Source organism: Lactuca virosa, chromosome 3 (genome assembly GCF_052849685.1).
Source record: "Lactuca virosa cultivar CGN04683 chromosome 3, Lactuca_virosa_CGN04683_v6, whole genome shotgun sequence".
NCBI lineage: Eukaryota > Viridiplantae > Streptophyta > Magnoliopsida > Asterales > Asteraceae > Lactuca > Lactuca virosa.
Window position 1 is genome coordinate 166,770,358 of NC_136428.1, and position 10,464 is coordinate 166,780,821.

The window sequence follows — 10,464 nt, forward strand, 5'->3', positions numbered from 1 at the left end:
GACGTATAAACCCTTATTCAAGACTCATTATCATCTCACCTTTTTAAACCTCATGGTTGAAAGGTGCCTTTTTCGTAGGCCTATAGGGTGCGATCATGCCAGCATTAATGCACCGGATCCCTTCAGAACTCCTCAGCTAAGTGTGTTTGGGCAAACATAATCCTAGGATGGGTAAAACTTAACGCCCGTACAAAACCTACTTCTACCCACTACCATAACTCCGTCTTAGGAACGTTAGCAGAAACATAGAGAATAGTTCAGTAAAGTGCGAACTTTATATATGTGTATATAAATGGTAAGGATATAACTAGAGATAATCATCCCCACTCACGAAATCATTTCTCCCCATGAAACAGGGTTATGTCTTCACAAGAAGGTAACCAGCCAACAAGCAAGGCAGCAATCCTGCAGATAGACTCTGCTACTTTTCAAGCTGCGATCACGACAGCCGTGGCAGCCGTCATGGCGCAACTCAATGCTAATAAGGCCAGCAGAGGTGAAGGTGGTGTCGGCAATACTAAACGCAGTAACAGACAAGAACACCATCGGGTGTCTACCAATGAAGACGCCTCAGACCACAAACCTAAGAGCAAGAAACGAGAGTTTTGGGACAAAAAGAAGCGCAACCTATCTCAAAAACACGCTAAAAGACAACAATCTGTGGCTGCCTCTGCAATTGCAACAACAGTCACGACACATGCCTCGACATTAGCCACAACATCTGCCACTCAAGCACCGGCCAGACGGTATATGGGAACATTTCCGAAGTGTAACAAGTGTAGCTACCACCATAATGGGGTTTGTCGAGTGTTGCACTGTAAAAACTGCCACAAGAACGGACATACTTCCCGCTCCTGCAGGACCCAGATCCAGGACATCGCATCAATCACCAATACCGGTGTAAGTCCAGTATGCCACCTATGCGGTGAAACGGGACATTTCAAGAGGGACTGTCCAACTGAGAGGAATGACGGAGGAGCAGGAGGAGTGTGACAACTGAACCAGTAGGAGCTACAAGGAACCTTATTAGGACTTTTAGAATGTTTCAAGAGCAAGAACGTTTAAGTACCATATGTTTGTAATGTACGTGGTATGTTTGCTAAGATTTCCGTCTTTCAAAAAGCAGTTAAAATATACTCTCATTCAATCAAATCAAAACACTTATAAATGAACTTATGATCATTATAGGTGAGTTGTGATGACTTGGGGTATACATCAGGGTGAATTATAATTAAAATACTACAGACTTAAAGCGAATAATTCCGTCCTAATTCCTGTTCCATGTCTAATAGTGGGGTTAGGGTAGAGCCACTCACTCGACAGTTTCATCAATGCCAAAATTTCATACGACTTGTATATACGGAGCGATCATAGAGAGATCTGTCGGGGATCATAATATAAAGTATCATTACTAGTTATCAGAACACACTTACTACTAGTACTAGCTGCTGTGGTATGATCATCTACAGTAATAATAACACCGACCAACACAGAACGTACTAACCAGAAGCACAGGATGCTCTATCTCCCTAACAAATATTTCGTGCGAATACAACTTAACACATCTTTTACTAAAAAGATCTGTTGTCGTCATTCGATTTGGATTGGTTTAGTCCTCACATTCCCAATTGAATGTGCTACGAAAAGACCCTTCACCTAAACCGCCGAATATCAAAACCCTCGTCTCTCATAGACACAAAATCCGACATGGACCTCCGGTTCAAATCTCGTTGCGAAACCCCGAAGCACTCACTGGAGGAGTATCATACCTTCCGAAACCTTTCCACAGTATTCCCAGAAGACCCTTCAGGAATGTCACGCATGCAGCAGATAAAATTCAAGCACAGAGGCTTGGGACGAATGCGGCTAACCTATCGCTACTAAGTGTATACACGAGAGCGGTATATAGTTAAGATTCAATGGACTTTGGATGAGTGTTCCCGCCCTATTTCCTGTTCCTTGTCTGGTTATGGACTTGGGGCAAGGTCACCCACCCGACTGCCTTACCAATCTTAATTACATAGGACCTATATGCGCGAGTTAATGGTAGATGAACCAGGTACGAGTCCTACCATGAACTTCGGGACAAGGCTACCCAGGAGTGCGAGTCGACGTTCTACCATCCGAATAAGTCTAGTCACACAAACCGAACCCATATGCTCCCTACCGATCTAATCGACAAACGAGAAACACTAAAGCAGGCCCTATGCAGCACTCCGAGGAGAAGTTATTACTTATGCCTCAAGACGGCTAAAGACGTACAGGGTCGGCTAGGTCTCGCATGACCTCGAACTAGGAGCAGTAGTACTCGCCCTAGAGATCTGGATGTACTATCTCTACAACACGAAATGTAGAACCTTCACCGATCATAAGAGCCTAGAAGGCAAGAGCTGCAGGGCATATTATCCCATGAACCGGATCTGGGCATCGAAGTTGATGGATTCAGAGATGTCTTCACAAACGAAGCACACAAAAACTCGCTACCCCGTTCATCCAGGCTCAGACAAGATGTATCTGGACCTCAAAAAGTGATATCGGTGACCAAATAGGAAAGCTGACATCGCTACATATGTGGACGAGTATCTGACCTGTGCCAAGGTCAGGGTAGAATCACAAAAGCCTTCGAGTTTCCTATAACAACCAGTGATACCCGAAAGGAAGTGGAAGTAGATAACCATGGATTTCATCACCTAGTTACCACACACTCCCTACCAATCAAAGAAACCGACGAGATGGAGAAATTGACTAGATCATACATCAAAGATATTGTACGACTGCATGATGTGTGAATGTCCATTACCTCTGATAGAGATAGTAGATTCATTTCGCAAATTTGGCAATCACTCCAAAATTCTCTAGAAACTAGGTCGGATATGAGTACGGCCTACCACCTACAAACCGATAGGCAGAGCAAAAGGAACGGTTCAAACCTGAGAAGAAATGCTAAGAGCTTGTGTGATTGACTTGGGTAAACCTTGGGATTCCCATTTACCACTTGTTGAATTCTCGTACAATAACAATCATCACACTAGCATCAAGGTCGCTCAATTTGAAGCTCTCTATAGTCGCAAGTGCAGATCACCGCTGCACTCGGCTGAAAGGGGAGGTACACAACTAGCAAAGGGGCGAGTCCCAAACAGCACCCTCATTGGCCCTGAAATCATAAGAAAGACTATAGAAAAGATCGTACAAATCCGAGAAAGACTGAAAGCATCTCGAGAGCGATAAAAGAGCTGCACAGATAAGCGATGCAAACCCTCGGAACTACGGTCTGGTGACCGGGTTCTACTAAAGGTCCCATCATTGAAAGGAATGATACGTTTCGCTAAAGGTGGGAAACTAAATCCAAAGTACACCGGGTCATTCGAAATCCTTGCTAGGATGGGCCCAGTGACATCCAAACTTCGACTACCACGAGAGCTTATTAATGTGCATCCGACCTTCCACGTGTTTTACTTAAAGAAGTGCTTCTCCGACGAGAGTCTTGTTATTCCTCTTGTCGAGATTGAAATCAACGAGGGTCTCCACTTCGTGGAAGAACCGGTAGAAATCGTAGATCGAGAGATCAAAAGAACAAAACAAAGTCGCATCCCTAGTGTGAAGGTCTGTTAGATCGTTAAACAAGGACCTGAGTTCACCTGGGAACGCGAAGATCAGATGAAACAAAAATACCCACACCTCTTCCCGAACTCTTGAAGTCCCGGTCAAAGTACTAATTTCGGGACGAAATTCCTTCTAACGGGGGGATAATGTGACAACCGTCACTTTCTGGTCAGGTCAAAGTCAAAGAAAGTTAACAAGTCAAACTGGTCAACTCGACTAGTACTAATATGATTATGGATTTCTTTATGGTTACTAACGTATGAATCTAAATTTTAAATACAAACTAACACTTGAAAGTTTCAAATGTTCAAAATTCTAAACCCTAATCAGAAGGAGGGGAGTAACAACTCTATAAAACACTATCACGTGCCCTTCGGGGGTGAATAACACTCAAAATGGGATGTAACTAAGCCTATGGTCTTTGAACTACGGAGAAAAACATTAATAAAGGCTCCCGACAAAGTCTCTCTCAATCTCTCCCATGGTATCGATCTCTCTCCCAAATCTCTCCAAGTATGTGAAATCTCTCCCAAATCTCTCCAAGTATGTGAAATCTCTCCTAAATCTCTCCAAGTATGTGAAATCTCTTCCAAATCTCTCCAAGTATGTGAAATCTCTCCCAAATCTCTCTATGTACCTTCCTCAGTCGAAAATAGCCCAAAACCAAAGGAGAAAACCCAACGGAACCCTCTTGGTCCGGAACCGGACAATTTCGTATCCCCCTCAGCCTCGGAACTCCTTCACTCCGGAAAGTGGCTCTGGGATACCTTGCTTCGGACCATCTCGCACGGCAGGAGGACTTCGCCCCGGACAGCCTCGTACTTCGGAAGCCCCTGATCCGCTCCGGAAGCTGCTGGCCTGCTCCGGAATAGTAGAAGTGACTTCGGATCATCCACCTTTCACTCCGAAATGGTGATTTTGACTCTGAAACCCTTGCAGGTTCGCTTCCTTCTCCCGGTTTTCGACCACTTTTGCGTTTTAAGCTCGTTTTTCATGATTTTCGCGTGGGATTTTCACCCAAACTTATATTTTGACATATAAAACCATATATATTCATATTTTAATCACATTTTGGGGGAAATCTCAACTTAAGGACAATATCTAGTGGGTGAGATCTTGAGTTAGAGTGTTGATTTTTCCATGAAGTGTGACTCAAGCTAACCCCATACCCACATAGGACAACCCTCAATCACTATTCATCCATACCTAGTCAACTATTTGTCCTCTCACACCTCTCCTCCAGCTGGTAACTTGATCAAAAGTTGGAAACCCCCATCTTTCCTTTCACTTTACTCACTCTCTCACCTAGAAACAAACACTTCTCTCTCATTCCCCTCTCTAAGAACTCGAGTCTCCAAGGCTGCTTTTGAGCTTCTCACCTTCATTCAGTAAGTATTCTCATCCTACATTGAACATTCTTCACTCCTTCACCTAGATTATGAATCTCTCATAACAAATGTCACCATAATTGTTCTTAGATCTTCAACTCTCCAAGCTCCTATCAAGTGTTCTTGACTTGGAAACCCTTTCACTTCAGCATACATCTAAGGAAATCACTCAAGGTAAGTTCATATCCCTACATTTTTTTGTTTTCTTCAAGTTTTAGGGGGGGGGATACAAGTTAATACACCAAAAACTTAACTAAATTCAAACAACAACTTTCATCAGAAAAGTTGAGTCCTATTCACGGACTGTTTTCACCATCTTAGACTTAATATCTTTACAAACTGTTTAATATGTAGGTAGTTCAGGTTTATACCTTTCTAATGACTACTTGCACATCTCCATACGATTTTTCTACCATTTATGGTGATTTTCACAAAACTGCCTCTCATTTCAGAAATGAATTCGGACCAGTCTGTGAATATGAACGATTTCACACAAGTTAGAGACTTATAAAAATCATAATAAAAATTATGAATAAACTAGACACATTTTATAAACTCTCAGATTTACGGAATCAGTTTTCAACTTCGTATGATTTTTCTATGGTTTTTTCTAAAACAGTGCAGAAAGGTTAAAAACTAGTTAACAACTTACAACTTTCATAACACTTTGTAACATGTTGAGCAAAGTGTTTATCTTTGATGATTTCATATTTTACATGTGTTTTCTGTTAGGTTACATTTAAATAACAGAAATTACTCACTGAATTGTAAGAATCCTTTATCATTACAAATATACAAGGTGAAACATAAGAATTATGGTTATGCTTTGCTAAACATACTACTCACTTAGAAAAAGGTTTTACACTCAATACAAACGGGTTTTTCATATGCTACATGATAAACTATAATAGGAATAGTTTATGGATTTCATATCACGAATTTATTACACAAAGGGTGATTTGACTTCCACCACGGAAAAGGTTTTACATTCAAACTATACGTAAACTCGTTAACGTAAGTTGTGAGACAATTCTTCAATTGTACTCTTAGAGTACGGGTTAAAAATTTTCTGCAAGTTATAACCAGAGTCTCTTGTAGGGAGAGAGTGATAATTGTGTATAGATCTATATTGGGATTGACACCCCACACCTCGCTGCTAGCTACAGCAGGACCTGTAGGTCTACGGGTGACAAAAGTCATAGGATCTGGACGTCTGAAAAACGTTGTAGCAGATTCATTCTAGTTATAGTATGGTTATAACGACTCACATAGGGAGTTAACAATATTTCAAGTTTACGGGAAAATTCTACTCTAAAAAGGGGTTTTATCTATTTTGTAACTGCTTACAAACACACATACCTTCGATCTTGGGATTTAAGACTACATAACATTTTATAAGGAAAAATATTGGATTTTTCTTGGGTATACATTACAATTACAAACACACATACATTCGGTCTTGGGATTTAAGACTACATACCATTTTATAAGGAAAAATATTTGATTTTTCTTGGGTATACATTACAATTACAAACACGTTACCAGTACAAAACACACACATACATTCAGTCTTGGTATTTAAGACTACATAACGTTTTATAAGGAAACATTGGATTTTCTTGAAGTATACATTACATTTACAACCAAGGGTTTTCAAACTCGGGATACAATACTCGGTTTTATTTCAAATAATAAAACTACTATACATACTGGTAGTAACCAGGGTTTTCAAATTCTACATCCAAAAGCTTATGAACTCACCAACTTAATTGTTGACACTTTTTCGAAATTTACTTGTATTCTCAGGAACTCAGTGAAACAGGAAATCAACAGCTTTTGAGGATGGGACGTTAAATCGTCAAACATTTCGTTTTGTCATCATAGAGTAATTGATTTTGAAACATGTAAACTCATACTATGGTGTAACTTTTTCAATTATATTTATGATGGTTGTATTTACTTTGAGCACTATTATACTCGTTGTTGTGATACTATACATGAAGTCCACCACCCCCGGACGTTTCCGCCATCCTTGGTTTGAGGGTGTGACACTTGGACACAAGATCACGCCAGGAATATTGCAGCCTGCGATGGTCCTTGATAATATTGGTGGGCTCCACCAATGGTCGAATCTGGAAAGTTAAGAATAGACAACATAACAATGGGCCAGTAACTTAACAAAATATAATGACAATCTTGTAGAAAAACTGCTAAAATAAACACACGAAAAAACTTGTATATCATGCATCATAATTTGCCTGAAAGCAGCAGATGAAAGTAAACTTGCAAGCAAAGACCACCAACCAGTAAAGCAAGTATCTGTAAACATTAAGCAGAAAGAGAAAAAACTTAATTTAGGTTAAAAACAAGTACAAATAGAGAGAAAATGGCACTAATAAGGCATGGAGCAAAACCTTATGTAATCCATTGGCCTCTCATAACGACCAGGATAAATAAAATGTTGCTCCTGGATGACAAAAATTTTATAGAATAATAAAGAACTTAAGATGCTTGTCATATAACAAGAAACTGAAACCATAGCCCAAGAATGGAAAAGTACCTCATAAATCCACTTAAAAATTGGAAGAATGAGTGATCAGAATTTTGAGACCTAAAGCCATCTGGTTCATTGAAAACAGAACAAACACGTAACGGAAAAATCTGAGAAGAATTCAAGTAATCAAGTCATAAGAGCATGTCAAGATTCTAGTGACAGTAGTTATAAGAGGAAGTAAATAGAGCATACCTTCCTACACCAGGGGAAAAGCGAACACTGTAATACACTATAATAGACCATACAATAGCTTCAATAGCAGAGTATGGAACATGGAGAATCCAACTAGAAACAAACCAAGCCCATGCAGGATAGAAATTATTATCCCTTTGCTTGTAAAATATAGATAGTCGGAATAACATAAATGGGAGTTCTGAAAATCCATTGAACATCATGTGAACAAATGCAAAGAATAAGCATCCAAGATATAGGCTTCCATCTATTACATCTGTGTGATGTAATCTTGTCCTTATAAAGAGTGTGTATGTAATAAATCTGACAAATGCAACCTGTAGGTCATGTGATAGATAATTATCATGTCACATTTCCAAATCACACAATCAATTACAACTTACAAGCAGAAGCATACCCTCTAGAGTTTGATGGGGTGTTAGAAATCAATACTTTGTGTAATCTCTTTGAAAATATGTGTTCCTATAAGACCAGGTCATTTGTAGATAACAAGAAAACTGTAACATATTATGCATAAAATTAAGAAGACAACCCATCTGAGTTCAAGCAAGTCGAGTTCGTTGTTGAATAGGATAGCATCGAAGACGTTGCGTGGTTCAGAGCTTAAGGTCCATCCATGGAGGTTGCAGTGGTTGTTGATGGAGGCGTTTTCTGAGTAGTAATGGGGTATGTACTAAAATAGAGGTGGTGGTGTATCCCAAAGTGGTCGTAAGAATGAAGATATGTTTTGGAATTGGGTGTGGTTGAAGATGGCGATAAACGAAAGGGCCACGAGTATCAGAAGTAGAAGAAATGTGTACTTAATAAACCATCGTTTGGTGACATTTCGCCTTGCGTCCATGATTTAGGGCTTTCTTTCACCTTATGATCTGCACAAATGGAGGATTATTAGTTTTGAGCCATGGATTATCTTGATTATAAACTCATCTCTAACATTCAATGGTTTTGCATTTCAATTATCAGATTATCAAAGATGCAAATTAAAGGTTCAGATGCCAGATCTAAGTAAGTATCCGCCGAACCACCGACAACCTCCCTGCTCTCTCTCTCATCTCCCCCTTGCTGCTCACCTACGTACGCTCGGCCTATCTTCTCTGGCGTTCTCCGGACCGGTCATGACTCACCTCCTCCGTCCGGAGACCTTTGTGCACCACACCACCACCTCCATCCACTCTCTCTCTCTCTCTCTGCCGTTCGCATATCTTTATAATTGTACGCGAGTGATGGGCCTATGTACACATGAAGACACTGGTGAGGGATGGATTGACACATCATGCCCTAAGTTGGACTCACTTGGATGGATTAACATTTGGGGCATAATAATTTGATTTATTACCGATGGGATATTTGAGTAGGTGAACTGTGAAGAAAGCTATGGGGGCTAGGTTTCCTTTATGATTCTAGGGTTTGATGAATTGTGTTAATCGAACAAGATTTTTGTCGAAATCGGACCTAGGGCTTGTAAGTACAACAAACAATCACGAGAAACCTTCATCGCCTGTGAGGTGGGTGATGGGAGAGAGATTGTAGATGGAAGAGAAAGTGGATATAGAAGTGAATGAGAGATGCAGACGGAACCAAACCTAAATCGCCATGGCGGGTTTTTAACTTTTCTAATTTTTGGTGAATTCCTTTTCTCGCTATTAAAGATGAAGATGTGCGCGTTTCATTAAAAAAAAAAAAAAACGACATGATTTCACGACGCTCTTTTTATGATAGTGCCCTCCGTGTTTTTTTTTGTTACACTAATTTTAGGGCACGCAAAAATGCACGTCCTAAATCCTTCACATTTTGGGAGATCTGACATTATTTTTAGGGCACACATTTTTGCGTATCGTAAAACAGCGTGTGTCACGGTTTGCGCATCATTAAAGGGTATTTTTCTAGTAGTGTGGTTTGGTCAAGGTCACCTACATCTATGGGTAGGAGGGGATTATTCTTATTCACAGATTTCTCAAACAGAGATTACAAGTACAACCATAAGAGATTAGACCTACTCATTAAGGATTCAAAACATAAACAAATAGCTAGCAGGCATCCCTATTTATTGCCTATGGATCAGACTCTAAACCCCAATCTGCCAAGCCCATTAATCCATAGTTACATGCAAGGTGTCAACCAATCATAATCCACCATGGAGATTATAGAACCTTCATCGCTAAGAGACATTGCATTGGCATCAACAATGCATCACATGTATATCGAGTGACGTTGAGACACATCCCTTGTCACTCAGTGACACATCATGTCACTTGGTGGCACCTCCAATGCATGTCACTTCGTCGAGGTGTCATGATGGTACATCAGGTGCCATTGAGTGGCACCTTGTCACTTGGTTGCATCTCTACTGCATGTCACTTCGTCGAGGTGTCATGATGGCACATCAAGTTCCATTGAATGGCACCTTGTCACTTGGTGGTACCTCCTGTGCATGATACTTCTTTGAGGAGCCATTGAGTGACACTCCTATCACTTCATGACACCTCTTTTGCAAGGAAATTCTTCGAAGTGCCATTCTCTTGTCGAGGTGCCATTGAGTGGCACCTCCTATGACTTCGTGACACCTCTTGTATATGGCACTTCTTCTAATTCACTAGTCTTTTGTCATATGCTCCATCCCAAAGATTGACATCATATTTGAGACTACCATCATAACCAAGAGTGCCATCGTATCTAAGAGTGTCATCATATCCAAGGGTGTCATCTTATCCAAGAGTGAAATCATAT